General features: G+C 35.8%; 1 pseudogene; it reads left to right on the plus strand.

Moving 5' to 3' along the window:
* The first annotated feature begins 223 nt into the window (after nt 1–223).
* LOC149251451 (callose synthase 3 pseudogene) lies at nt 224–1,464 on the plus strand (annotated as a pseudogene).
* Nucleotides 1,465–15,627: the final 14,163 nt, after the last annotated feature.

Genomic DNA, 15,627 nt, shown 5'->3' on the forward strand with positions numbered 1-15,627 from the left:
GCATCTATTTAGAAGTTTTAATAGAATGTGGACCTTTTTTATACTGGCACTACAAGCAATGATATATAATTATAGCATGGCATGGTTCAGTCTTGCCAACTAAAATATTTTATGGATCTGTCTTTAAGTAGGTTCTAAGTATCTTTATAACAACAACTATTCAATTATCTTTATCAAAGTCTCAACATATTCAGTTCTCTAAACACCAATATCTTTTATAACTACTGTTGGGTTTTATTTTAGTTCTCTAGTGACAGTGCTTACAGTGTATATTTTTCTGTATGGTCGATTGTATTTGGTTTTGAGTGGACTTGAAAAAGAAATGTTACATGACATTGCTATACAACATAATGGTTCTCTGGAATTAGCCCTGCCTCATAAGCATTTGTCTAGCTTGGTCTGTTAATGGCCTTACCTATGGTGATGGAAATTGGCCTAGAAAGAGGATTTTGCACAACCTTAAGTGACTTCGTGGTCATGCAACTGCAACTGGCCTCAATTTTCTTTACTTTCTCTCTTGGCACAAAGACACATTATTATGGCCAGACATTACTTCATGGTGGAGAAAAATACAAAGCTACTGGGCGTGGTTTTGTTGTCTTTCATGCCAAGTTTGCAGATAACTACCACTTTTACTCACACAGTCACTTTGTCAAAGGACTTGAGTTGATGTTGCTATTGATTATGTATAATGCCTATGGCCGATTGTATTGTAATACTCTTGCGTATCTCTTAATCACTTTTTCCATGTGGTTTATGGTCGGGACGTGGCTATTTGCACCTTTCCTGTTCAATCCTTCTGGATTTGAGTGGCAAAAAATTGTAGATGATTGGACAGATTGGAACAAGGATCAACAACCATGTAGGTATTGGTGTGCCACAAGAAAAGAGTTGGAAATATTGGTGGGATGACAAACAGGAGCATCTCAAGTATTTAGGCTTGTGGGGACAAATTTGGGAAATCTTGTTATCACTTAGATTTTTCCTCTACCAATATGGAATTGTTTATCACTTAGACATTGCACATGACAACAAAGGTTTGTCATTGCAATTATTTTATGGGTATTGAAGACTATAGCAATGGGGAGGCAGAGGTTCAGTGCAAATTCTCAACTCATGTTCTGGCTTCTGAAGGGGCTTCTATTCATTAGTTTCAATTTTGTTATCATTGTTCTCAAATATATTACAATGTGTAAGTTTCCAGCTGATAATCTAAGACAGTTTGAATCCCTACGAATAATTATCACATCGAACAAACTTCGCTCTCTGCCAACAATGGCATCATTGTCGAGTAAGGCTCGAATTTTGAGGCAAATATTGACCTCAAGAAGAAGAAATTACAAGCGAGGATAAAGCTGATGGGAACACGAAATTATAGGTGAGGACGAAGCTGACGGGAACAATGCTAGTGATGACGATGGTAACAACGATAGTGATGATTCCCCATGTCAGTTTTTTACTTAACCGGGGACAACGAAAATGAAGCACTAAGATTGGTTGGGTTGAACAGTGAACAGTGAACAGTGTTTTTCCAGTCAAACCTCGCAAAGAAAACACCTCCAGTGTAACAAGGAGTATAATTTTCCCTTGTGCACTAGTTTCATTTTTGATTAAATATATTATAAAATTTTGATTAAAAATATATATTAAATTTATTATTTACAAATGTATATTAATTTGGATTTTAAATGCAATTATTTTATTTTTTTGGTGGTGAAGTGAATTAATTTGATTGAAGAGATATGATTTGAACTCAAATTATAGAATTAAAAAAGTTAATTGAAAATTAAAAAAAAATGATATATTAACTAATTTAGATTTTTCTAAATGGATTTGTTGGTCAAATTTTAAAGATATGGCTTTTCATCATATTCACCTATATGTCTTTATATGAATATTTACACATTCAAGGACAAACTTAATAAATAGAGCTTCAATGGGCTTGATGGTTAAGAATATGTGTTTCTTTTAAGAGGTCTCAGATTCAAATCCAAAGGGGGATAGAGTATGTACACCTTTGTAAACTTTAAGAGTCAAATTGCACGGAGACAATTTCTTTGTCCCACAAACAGAGGGGTCTTATAGACCAATTTTATATTTTCCTTGGCCATGAAAATAAACAGATATTATTTTTATTCAAGAATACATTGGGATTTGGGTTTGAGGGGTCTCATAAACCAATTTTGTATTTAGCTTGGCCATGACCTTAAAATTGTATTATTGTAATTCAACAACACCTTGGGATTTGGGTTTTGGATTTGATGTAGTGTAATGATGTCATGGGGGTCAGATTTGGATAAAATTTAAGAGTCAAATTGTTGCGCAAAGGCAAGTCCTTTTTCCCACAAACTGAGGGGTCTCATACACCAATTTTGCATTTGGCTTGGCCATGACCTTAAAATGATATTATTGTTATTCAATAATACATTGGGATTTAGGTTTTGGATTTGTTATACAGTAATGATGTCATGAGGGTCAGATTTTTGGTACATTATTGTTGTGGAGGATTTTTTTTCATTCATGCCTACCTAGTTCATAGTGAACTAAGAAAAATTGCGAAGATCATTCCCTTGTATCTTAATGGGGCAAAGTAACACATGTTCCATGTCATCTCCTCTTCATGATTCTATATGGTTAACAATATAAGGGATGTAGTGGCCATTTTGCTTCAAAAAATGTGGAAGTAAAGGTGAAGAGAAGAGGAAAGTGCACTTGGTGATAAAAAAGATGGGTTCAAACCCTCTCGCTGATTGCACTAATGACCCACGCATTGTGGCCATCAATGAAACTAGAAAAGCTCATTTATTTTTTCTTCAGTTAGATGCATGTACACTAATAGCCATCTCTTTATGTAAATTTCACCTTAGAAATTTGGCATAGCTATACTTTTTTTCTTCTAGTTGTAAGTTTCTTAGCATATATATGGATGATTATACTATTCATAACTAGGAAACACCTTTTCTCACTACATTAAAGTTTGCAAGTTTTTCTTTTTCTTTTTTTAACAACAAAGAGTAGTATATTAATATTAATCCACGCCCGATCGTGGCAAAAATATCGAGAGGTTTACATTCGCGTACATTTCCATCCATGGGAATTGATGCATGCAGACTAGATCTCCAAGCCCAATTTCCGTATAAAAATACAAAAATCGAATGAGCTATTACATGATTACTAGTATATACCTTACAAAACCGCCTTAAGATCAAAATGCATTTAAAGTTATACATACAAAAATAGACATAACAACTGACTAGTCATCCATAGCAGCAGGATGATTGAGGTTAATTCCAGTTGTTTCCTCCAGAGTTTGAGAGTTCTGCCTTGCCAATTTGATTTGGAGTTCCTTGAGTTGATTGCGCAGAGCGTCAATTTCGTCTTCCAACTGTTGAATCTTTTGATTCTTCTCAATTTGCCTCTCCTACATTTCGTACACATCCTCTTGCTGTTGCTGAAGACACCTCTGGAGATCCTCCAAGCCCTCTTGAAGTTCTAAGTGCTCTCTTTCATAAGACCCATAGTCAGGAGGAGTGTATGCTGCTAGAGGTGGGCACTTCTCCCACCTCCTTTCTGAACCAGCCGACTTCCTATCCGAGCATGGATGTCAGCTGCCCCAAGATCCTGAGTTTGAATCTTCTATGAGAATATGATTCATCTTGAAAATATCCCAATGTCTCAATTGACCCACAGGAAAAGAGAACCCAACATCCCTCAGGATGAACATACAATAGCATAACTTATCCCACTCACCAGCAATTGACTCTACCTTCTCAACCAAACAGAAGATTACACCCTCACCAGTAATTGACACCCTCTCCAAGGGTTGACCTTCCCCAACCTGTGTGAAGGGGTTGTCCTCCACAACCATAATTATCACTTGACTACCCCGGCTCTGCCAATGGGTGCTTGCACCAACGACCGACATGACGGATTTGGGATTTTTCATATTGTATAAGTTAAGACTGTTATGCCATGATTTATAGATTTTTTGAAGCTGAAGCCTCATGAGAAATTGAAAGATTGCAGGATTACCTCTGGGATCCTAATGCTCCACCATGACTGTCCTGATGTTTGAAATGACTCTAGCTTTATGTAAATTATCCTTCCCTCGCACAAACCATATGTTCCAAACCAAAGGGAGTAAATGCAACACTCATTTTGAGAGATTTCACAAGGCAATGACTTGCTTGCTCCTGCTACAGATCCAAAAACGAGGAGTGGGTTGCAGAGCTCCCACACTTGTCCTCTCCACTGCACCAAATGTACCGAATCGCTAAGGAATGCAACCAAGAGTCAAGTGAGAGGGAAACAATATGCTCTAATGACGCCAGATGTGAGGGGAGAAGGGGCACATAAAGAGAGGATGGATGTGATGGGGACAGGGAGGTCGGGAGGAGGGGTGAAGGAGGGGTCAAGGAGGGGAAGCTACGATGGTGGGAGAGGTGGACGGGAGAGTGGGGTCAGATGGGGGGTGATGTGGAGGGTGAGGTGGGGGAGGGAGAGATGGGGGGAGGGAGAGATGGGGGGAGGGAACCATGAAAGAAAGGGCAAAACCCCACAAGGGGAGGGGAGGGGAAATATAGATTAATAATGCCATTAATTCCATGATTTTTGACTTATGAGTCTAGATTTTGGAGTAGGAGGAGAGAATTATCATCAACTTTATGACTTTCATGGAAGTAATTAGGGAATGGGAAAATATCTGTCTATTTCATTGACCTTGCTGCACCCTTCTTCTATTTGGCAGGCCTTGTTGGCTTGCATATCCACATCCTTGTTTTGGCCTCTTAGGATGAAAAAAAAATTATCTTCCCAAAGGGAGGAAGCATGCCCTAGGCTCTCTTGAGAATCTGATTCAGTTTGTTGTTCTGAGCTGCAGAGTTATAGTTCATGTGTTTTATGACCAAGAGGGAATCCCCCGGGACATTCATTTCCTTAATACCTTTTTGCTGAGCTAAGGTAAGACCAAGATACAATCCATAGGCCTCTGCTTGGTTATTTGTATTCTTTCCCAAACACCAAGCATACCTATCTTCAGTTATTCCTTCGGGATTAATGAGAACCCCTCACCCTCCTGCTACCCCTAGTTTTTATTCTTCTTAACGCTAAAGGCTAGATGTCTTTGATTATCCAAGGATGATCCTTACATGTTATTCACATCACTTTCAAAATGAAAAACTCAACCTAACCCTAGGCCCTCAATATAATTGGCTTCTAGCTAACTCTATGGTGTCTAAATTTATATATCTTCAATTGAGATGTTCCCATTAAGTCTTATTATCTTTCATTTTATTTGTTTCAAATCATTTTTTGAAAGTTTATCTTAGAAATGTGCCCTCCACATAATATGTACTTATTTTGGTTTAAATTCCATGTCTAATAAATATCCAATCATGGTTTCATGGAGACACCCCCTTTTGACATGCCATTTAAGTGAGACAAACCATAGAAAAAATAAAACCCTTGTAGAGAGCTTAATATTTGTCAACCTTGCTAGTGCACCAAGCCTAATTCACATCATGTCGTGCATTTAAATATTACAACTCTTAAGTTGTGGATGAGATTCAACTTGCATTTTTGGACTTAAAGAAATGAACTAACATTATATATTCTTCTTTTTTCATAATTTGCCTTGAAAACCAAATAGTATGCTTCACATTTTATACGATTTACCATGGTATGTATGTTTGCATTTTTCCTTCCATTCAAAATTTTCAAGGAAGATTGCATAATTTATGTGTACTTTGAACTACTTGTGTCAGCTCATTGAAGGTTGGTTTAAGTGTTTATGAAATCTTCCTCTTTTTTCATGGGATATATTTGTTTATATAAAAATTAGATTGATAGTTTATTAGTAGAGAAATAAAGGTTATTTTAGGGCAAAAAATGTTGCTTTATAACATTGTTGATTGAGTTCAATAGATAAAAAGATCAAAACAATTTATATTTGTTATCTACATATTTTGTTGGTTTACATTGTAACATATCTTAGCCATTGATTTCATTTATTTATTTTTCAAGTCATTGTCACCTCACTAGGTTCATAATGCAAGCGGTTAAGATCCTTAGTATTCAAACAAATATGGCTTAGTTGGCTTTGGTTCACTTGGAAAATGGTGACGAACATTGATACTATATAATTGGAAGAAGGATGTGCTATTATTTATATCACCATCCTAAAGTTAAAAAAAAATTTGGAAGAGGGAACTTTAAAGCAATTTTTTACTCTAGATGATCACATGAAGCTTTATATGGTTATCTTTAGCATGTGCAATCAAAAGGGAAAGTGATACTTGGAGAAATTATATGATAGACACATGGAGTCATGTAACAAATACATCACACTAGTGGTTTTATCAACCTCGAGCTATTCGAACACAATTGCATATGTATCAGGTATATGCACACACATAATGCATTATTTTATTCCTTCTCTAACTCACAAATGTTTATATGATTGTGATGATGGCTTCATCAAAAATTTAAATGTAGTGACTAGATCTAACTAGACAAAATTATTTTGGATACCCTGTCTATTATGCATTAGACTAATAATATTTTACTTGATGATTATATGTCACTACAAGGAAGACACCTTTTAGCATATTTTTTTGTAGAACCTTCCAAAAAAATTCTCCCTCATGCATTTATAAGAGAGGCGAGTTATCATAGTTTTTAATGGAGGTTTATAGTTGATGCACTTAAATTGTATGAAATGCATGGATGCAGTGATAACAATGGTGCAACAATGCACTAAATAACCAAGGGGATCAAATATTGTTATATATAATTCTTCATTAAAAAATAAAATTGTTCCTTTAATGTTAAACATACTCTAATCAATGTGACTTAAATTTATAAATGTGTTGGTGCATTCCTATCTATAAATAAGAAAACAAGGTTTAGCCATTTTCTAAACATTATCAAATTTACTTATTTAAAATTTTACAAAAACTTATTAGTGAACTCCCATAAAATAAACATTGGTGCTTTCCTTAGAGGGGCACACTAGATAACTTATTATTGTTTTGTGATAACACATTATTGTGCATAATCAAGCTATAAGTGCATTATCATGTTTATCTGTAAGAAAATTTGAATTATGTTTAGATATTTTTAATAATATATAATTAAAAAAAAATTAACTTACAGGTGTCCATGACAACTTCCACATGCAATAGTGCCCCAATAAATGGTGCCCCATATGCATTTTTTTAAAATTATTATTATTATTATTTATTTATTTATTTTAATGATCCACCACTAAGATGTGATCACACTAACATATTAATATCTACAACAATCTAGATAAGGTTTAGATATGTTGTTATGCAATTATGGTTTTTATTTTGAAACCTACAAAATTGTATCAATGCACTTCAATAGAAGGAGCATTGGTGCATTCCTCACACGATAATGTTTCATTTTTTTATAAAACATTATGGTGATTTATAATATTATGATTTCACAATGCATATATATGTAAAAAGCACCAAAGTGGGTTAAAAAAAAAAAAAAAAAACCTAACCAATGCAATTATGACTTAAACACACACTAGTACACCTGATGAAATAATCCATTATTGTACATTTATTATTATTATCTTTTTAAAATAGAATGGTGCACCACTCTTTTATGAGATCATCGATGCATATTAATAGGGTAAAAAATAAATACCAAATTGTAATTTAATTAAGTGTTTTCAATGAAACATGCACCGATGCTCATCATCATTATATAGTTGTCTTGTTGTCAATGCTATTGAATTATAGGATTATGCACAATTTGTTCGCTTCATTTGGATCACATTAAAATATGTGGTACATCTTATCAATTTACAAGATGCACCATGAGAAATGCATTGCCTTACACCAAGTGCCCTAGTAAATCACTTCAAACTACACAATTTCTCATGCTTATTAGTGTGTTTGTGGATGTACATTGGAACTATTATTAATTCTCTAATACATAATAAGTTCACTAATGATTCCCATGCCTTGTGAACCATAAAATTCCATGGATATTCCACTCGACAATTCATCACAATGGATTTGATAAAACTATACTTAAAAATATTAAATCTACACTATGGGGTTTATTTCTCTTTAGATTTATGGATATGTAATTATTGTTTATTGCATATGAATGTCAATTATAATTATGTAAAAAATAGAGAAAAATGAAATAAAAACTCACAAACTGTGATTGAAACAAGATAAATCACGGGAAGCCCTTTTGGGAGAAAACCTAGTTGGAAGGTGAGGTCGCTCTGCTCTCTTTATCTGAATATAGAATGGTTGTGAGTATAAAGAAGTAAGGATTATGGCCCATGGGATAGTATAGTGCACAAATCCTCTCTGCGTTCTCTCTCCCAATTCCTCTCAGCCACTCTACTCGTATACGGAACAAGGTACGTTGAAAAAAGAATGGAAACCTTTTCCTCCTAATGGCCCAATTTTAACACACTCTGATAACTTACTAGTGGTTAGGTTTGACGCCCTCAACTCTTAAATCAAGTTACAATATGGAATATTCTAGAGTATTCTTCATCATGATCATGTGTCTAGCCCCTTTTCCATGAGTATTGTGGGTCGACGTGGCATCTTATCGAATTATGGTGGCCAAAACATGAAGGCCAACTTTCGAGTGGCATAAATTTTACATAAATGCTTTGATTGAGGAAATTCTTTTGTCTTTAGAAGGTATCTATGTATAGAATATGAATAAATGGTACCACACTAAAGCCACACATTTTTATCCACCAAAAAACATCATTTGATGCATCAAAGTGCTTTTGGAAGGTTTCATGCTCCAATTTCTCAAACTAGGTCCTACCATTAAAAATGGACCCATTAGTTGATTCCTCCACTTTTTCCACTTTGAAAGCATCAAGATGGATGAAAAATAATATAATGATCCAATATGAATCACACCTCCCTATTTTTGGAGTCTTTTCGTCCCTTAAATCTTCCACTAAATGAGGTGAGGAAATTTTTCCTCCACCTTCTCTAGGGTGTACCATTTAGCTTTATCTAAAATTTGCCCTTTCAAACAATCTTCTGATGGTCATGCTACCTTTGGTCATAGTTTTGGACCTCTTTTGCGAAACTGTATCTTTTTTCAACTCTTCCTAAGCATCTGGTGCCAAATCCTCTACAGAAGGTAGGAGTTGTTCCTCTTCTTGATCTGACATGGAAGGATTATAGAGTTTCATATTCTATGCATTCACAATTGAGTAAATACGCATGTATGGGGGTAGATTGAGTCTAAAGACATTATCTCTCACATTTTCTATTATCTCAAATGGACCATATCGTAAATACCTTCATTTTCTTACCAGGACCCTGTAGCCTCTCCTTGTTCACCTGTAACCATATTATATCTCCCATCTTGAACGACTTCTCTGTTATGTGTTGATCATGTCTGGACTTGTATTTTTCCTGTGACTTCTGTAATGTCTGTTGTACTTGTATATGGATATGCCTCATCTTGTCAACAAAAATTTCAGCTTTCAAGGAATCCCCTCGAAGATCCTCTCTCACTCCATGTTCCCATATGTAATATCCAAAGTGAAGGTGGCAAATATCCAAACCAAGTTTCAAATGGGGACTTACCCATAGAAGTGTGGATTAATTTATTATAAGAGTGTTGTATATATACCATATTTTCATCCTAGGTATTCATATGCTTTTGATTGTAGCCCCTCAAATGTTGCACCAAAGTCTTGTTGACTACTTCTGTATGTGGATGGAATGTTGTAGACCTATTCAAATTCGTGTCTATCTTCTCCCATAATGTAGTCCGAAATGTACTAATAAATATTGTGTCCTTTTCTAAAATGATGCTCCTTGGTATCCCAAAGTGCACCTAAACTTCTCCAAAGAATAAGTTTGTTTCTTCTTCCCCATTGATGGTATAATTTTCTACCGGGCATCATAATAGACATCTTGTTGAACTTGTCAACTACCACGAATTGATAGTTATGACCCTTCTTGGTTGTTGGTAAACCTCCCACAAAGTCCATGGAAATTCTTTCTCATGGACAAGTGGATACAAGTAAGGGATGATATGCATGTTTCATGTTACTAGGCTTACTCGTACAACAATACATGCATCCTCTTATGAAATTAGCTACACGTTCTTGCACCTTGGGCCACTACACATACCTATGCAAGTTTCCCACTATCTTCTCTACACCATATTTCCCTGCAACCTTAGAGGTGTGAGCCTCTCTTATTAGATGTAATCACTCACCTTTAGGAACACATAACTTATTTAACCTGTAGAGTAAATTGTCCTAGAGATGGTTGTCAAATATGTTGTCACCATCATACACATGACTCTTTCTATGAAACTACTAAAAATCCTCCTTGAATTCCTCATCCTTTGAATATGCCTCGTTGTATGCATCGTGGTGAATGGCTCCATTTACATTATAGTGCCTAAAGTTACGTTCTTAGATGTGGGTGGCCTTGAAACCATGTCGGCCAACTTCTTTGTGCTTCCCTTCTTGTACTTGATCACTAAATGAAACTGTTGTAGAAACCCCATCCACTTGTAATGCCTAGTCTATTGTAGCTTACTCTGGGAATGTAGGTATTGTAGTGGGTGGCGATCTGTGTGGATTTCTATCTCCTTTCCCATCATATAGTGTTTCCACTTCTTCACAGCTTGCACCAGGGACATAGCTCCTTGTCATAGGTACAATAGTTAAGAATTTTCCCAAGAAATAATTTATAATGGTAGCATATAGGTCTTCCTCCCTACATCAAGAATTCTCCCATTGCATACCCATTCACATTTGTCTCCACTTCAAAGGGTTGTTGCACGTTTTATAATTCTAGAACTAATGTTTTACTAATCTTCTACTTTAACTACTTTAAGGCCAGCTACTGACCCTTTCCCTAATGGAAACTCTTGTCACTTGTTATGGCATGGAGTGGTGCTTATACCACTAAAAACAAGGTTATGAATTTCCTCATATACTGTGTCACCCCACCAAAACTCCTAACCTCATAAACATATATTAGTAGGCACCATCCATTTCAGGATGGCCTCCATCTTAGCAGGATTTATCTTCAACTCTCCTTCACTTATCACATACCTCAAATACACCAAAGATTGTTGTAAAATCGCGCTTCTTGAGATTTGATAGTGGTTGGTGCTTCTTTAATGTCTCTAACACTTACGGAAAATGTAAGATGTGCTCCTCCCAGGTAGCATTGTATACAAATATATCATCCAAATACACAATAACAAATGAATCTATAAAAGGGCACACTATATCATCTATTAACCTTGTAAACGTAGTTGGTGCATTGCATAGGCAAAATGGCATGACTAACCACTCATACAAACCTTGGTTGGTTTTGAAGGAAATCTTCCAGGTATCTTCTTCTCTAACTCGAACCTTGTGATATCTAGACTTTAAGTCCAACTTGGAGAAGTATTTTTCTTACTGAACCTAATCCAACAAATCATCAATCCTGGGTAAGGGTACCTCTTATTGAACATCATTTTGTTAAGCACCTTGTAACCAGTACACATCTGCCAAGTCCCATCCCTTTTTGGCACTATGATGATGGGTGACCCACATGGTGATGTACTTAGTCAAATGACAACATATTCTAGTAGTTGTTGCAACTATTCCTTCACCTCACTTGCTTTTATGAGAGACAGTCTATAAAACCCAACATTTGGCAATAGGGAGTTTGATAATAGCTATATCTTTTGTTCCACTTCCCTCTTGGGTGGTAACTCTTTAGGATCCTAACACATCCTTTTATGCTTGTATAAGCTCTTCCAGTTGATTTTTATGTTTCTTAATACTCCACTCCATGATTTTTATGTTTCTTAATACTCCACTCCATGGGTTCCTTTACTCTTACTAGGTCTTTTATAGACTAATTCTCTCTTTTAAATAATGAAACAAACTTCTTGCTAGAACTGACCAATTTTCTGAATTGGTTGGAACTTACTAGTGAAATTTTCAACTTTCCTTTGTGCACATTGATGGTGAATGATTTTCCATACTTGACAAGTCAGTAATGGTTGTCTCTTCACATGAAGATTTCATCTCGCATGTACATGTAGGTACTTCCAAACACCACTCCACATACATCAAGGGGGACTACATCTAGTTCTACTTCATCAATAAAATCAATGTTGATACCAAATATAATTTTGCATTATTTTTTGCCTTTAATTCTACATCCTTATTTACCCATCCCAATGGATATGGGCAACTTCTAATCATTATTTTTTGACCGGCTCAACTATAATAAGGTTTGCCTATGATCTTGGGTAAAATAGAGCATCAATATTTGTCTTCTTGACCTGTATCTTTATGTGGAAGAGTTTGGTCTTTTTCTTCATGTTGCTGAAGGCTACTCAAATTCACATCCTTCTACATTGATGTATATAAAATCTTCTCATCCATGTCTGATTTTCTTTCAACTTGGTTTCTCAAATTAGTGGCCATGAGATTCTTTGTCTTATTATCTTTCTTTTTGTTCTTTGGGTTAAGCTCCATATGAAACTTCCAACACCTCACCTGTGTATGACTGTCAATATTAAAATGGTTGTAGGGATCCTTGCACTAGTGTGTTGTGGCTACTGTCTTTTTATCTTCCCCCCTTTCTACTTCTTCTTCCCCTCCTTAGAAGCATCCTATTTCTCCTTCTGCTTCGATCTACTTGATTGTACTTTTTTCTAGCCTATGTTCTCGAAGTACTGTGCCGACACATAAGCCTCATCCACTGATCTTGGCTTGAACAACACTTGCTTCCATAGATGGTTGTGTAGACCCCCTTGATACTTGAGGAGTACATTTGGGTTGTTAGGGAGATACACAACATTATCACCATCTTTCTAGAATTTGTGGTGCACTCATGTACACTTTACCCCTTCTTCTTGTTGAAGTAGTGCCATTGTATCCATTAGTCCCTTACATACCTGATAGAGTAAAATTGTGACTTTATGAGGGTTTTAAAGTCCCCCCACTTAGTGACTTGAAGATCTCCCTCCAACCTCAACGTCTCCATGTGGCTTTCCCACTAGGTCGGGGCATGACCCTCTAATTTCAGTTATGCAAATCAAATCTTCTATTCTTCCTCTATATGTTGAACATTGAAATAGAATTCTAATTTCTACAAACATTTATTTAGCTTTAGAGCATTAATCTCACCTTGGTACAACTTTATTTCAACCTTTGCTTCCATTTTAAATAGTGATTGTGAATGGTTCACGACACTCGAACTGGGTTGATCTTTTTCAAGTACTTTCTTTGGCTCATTCTTTATTTCTTCTTGATCTCTTGATCTCCCCTATGATCATACATTTTCATTAGAACCCCCATATTCTCCTAATAGACCAAGCTTATTGGTTAGAGCTGCCATGAGGAGATGGAAATAATTACTTATATCTTCAACTTATGTTTCCAACCGTGAAAACCTCTTCTTTGCCGGATCACCAAGGTTATTCACAGATTCGTGGCCATGACTAGGGTTTTCTGACTTTTGGTTTTTCCAATATAGACCCCTCACAAATATACACAATGTACCCAAATAAACCTACTCTTATACTAACATGATCAATAAATTGTTGTGGATATTCCACTAGACAATTCGTCACAACATATCTGATAAAATTATACTTAAAAATATGAAATCTACAGTATAAGGGTTTATTTCTCTATAAATTTATGGGTTTATAAATCATTGTTTATTGTGAATGGATGCAAATTATAGTTATTCAAAATATAGAGAACAACAAAATAAAAAATCACAAAGCATGACTGACAAAATATATATCCCAGGAAACCCTTTCGGGAGAAAACCCAACTGGAAGGTGAGGTCGATCTGCTCTCTTTCTTTGAATAGAAAATTGTTGTGAGTACAAATAAGTAAGGCATGTGTCTCATGGGATACTACAGTGCAAAAATCCTCTTTGTGTGCTCTCTAACAATCCCTCTCAACTACTCTTCTTATTTATGGAACAAGATACACTCGAAAAGAATGAAACCCCTTTTCCTCCTAGTGGTCTGATTATAACACAACTTGATAGCCTATTAGTGGTTAGGTTTGATTCCCTCAACTCTTAACCAAAGTTATAATATAAAATTTCATATATTCTTCTTCATCATGATCATGTGGCTAGCCCCTTTTCCATGAGTAATGGGGGATGTTGTGGCATCCTCTTGAATTATGGTAGCCAAAATAGGAAGGTCAACTTCCTAGTGGCATAAATTTTGAATACAGACTCTAATTGAGACAATCCTTGCAATGTTGGAAAGGTCTATGTGTGTAGAATAAGAAAAATAGGTGCCACACTAAGGAAAAAAATACCCTTAAAAAACTCCAGTTGATGCCTCAAAATGCTCTCAAAAGGTTTCAAATGCCAATTTATCGAAATGGGCCACACTGGTAAAAAGGGTCATGTGAGCTAATTCCTCCACTTTTTCCACTTTGAAAGCATCGATATGGATGAAAAAAATACAACGATCCAATCTGGATCACCTTGTAAATACATAATATAGAAGTTGGAGACACCATTAGTGGTGCACCAATATATTGTCATCGCACTAGTGAGTGCATATTTGAATTTATAAATTGCCCCTTTTAGTTGTGATTTTGTAGATATAAGGAAGCACCATTATGTATGCTCTCAGATATCATAATTGTACACTTAATCCTAGGCTAGAAAATCTAGTTCCCCAATTTTGGAATTGTGTTTTGAAATGTATGGATGCATATATGGTGGTGATCAAAAGATACAAGGCACATCATGGTGGTGTCAGTGCCTTGTATAAGTGCCATAATGATTTTCATCAATAATAATAATAGTCTTATAGTGTGTTAAGTTTTAATTATGAGCATCAATTACAATGCATTCATTGTTACTTCACAATGTTAACTGTGCCTCTTTTTTTTTTTTACGGTGCATGGATGTGCTTTAAACAATTTTTTGTTTTAATAGATATTTAAAATGGTAATTTATTATAGATTGTTTAGTTTGTGTGTGTGTGGGTACATTCATGCGTACACACATGTCCAATGAAATTTGTATGTGAATAAAAGGCAACAATGATCACAACCATGGCAACTAGTGAACATTTACAACTTTGTATGTGTGGGGGAGACCAAAGAGATGGAAATAGATATGTAACCTCATCCTATTACAACGCAACCTTAGCTTATCTTGAGGTTTTATTACCACCTCAAGCTTTATAAGAAAGCTACATCCTTCAAGGGGAACTTGTGCTTGTTGATGCAGTTGATCCATCTTTAGGATCTTACAAAATTGGTATTCAAGGTCAATCCTAATATATGGTAGTAGCTTCTAGAACACGGGTGGGACTACTGCAAATCGATTCCAAACACCAAAACTCCAGAGGTCGGATTTGGTGATGGGACTTGCTTTCATATTGCTTGTACCCTCCTACACTGCGGGCGTATGGGTGAGGCCTCCAGAGATTTGAACATTGACAGGACTACTGCAAATCGATTCCAAACACCAAAACTCTAGAGGCTGGAGTTGGTGATGGGACTTGTTTTCATATTGCTTGTATCCTCCTACACTACGAGCGTATGGGTGACACCTCTTGAGATTTGAACATGGGTGGGACTA

This window comes from Pinus tabuliformis, chromosome 7, assembly GCF_031772625.1.
Source record: "Pinus tabuliformis cultivar Carrire ecotype Pingquan chromosome 7, CPIR1, whole genome shotgun sequence".
Taxonomy (NCBI): Eukaryota; Viridiplantae; Streptophyta; class Pinopsida; order Pinales; family Pinaceae; genus Pinus; species Pinus tabuliformis.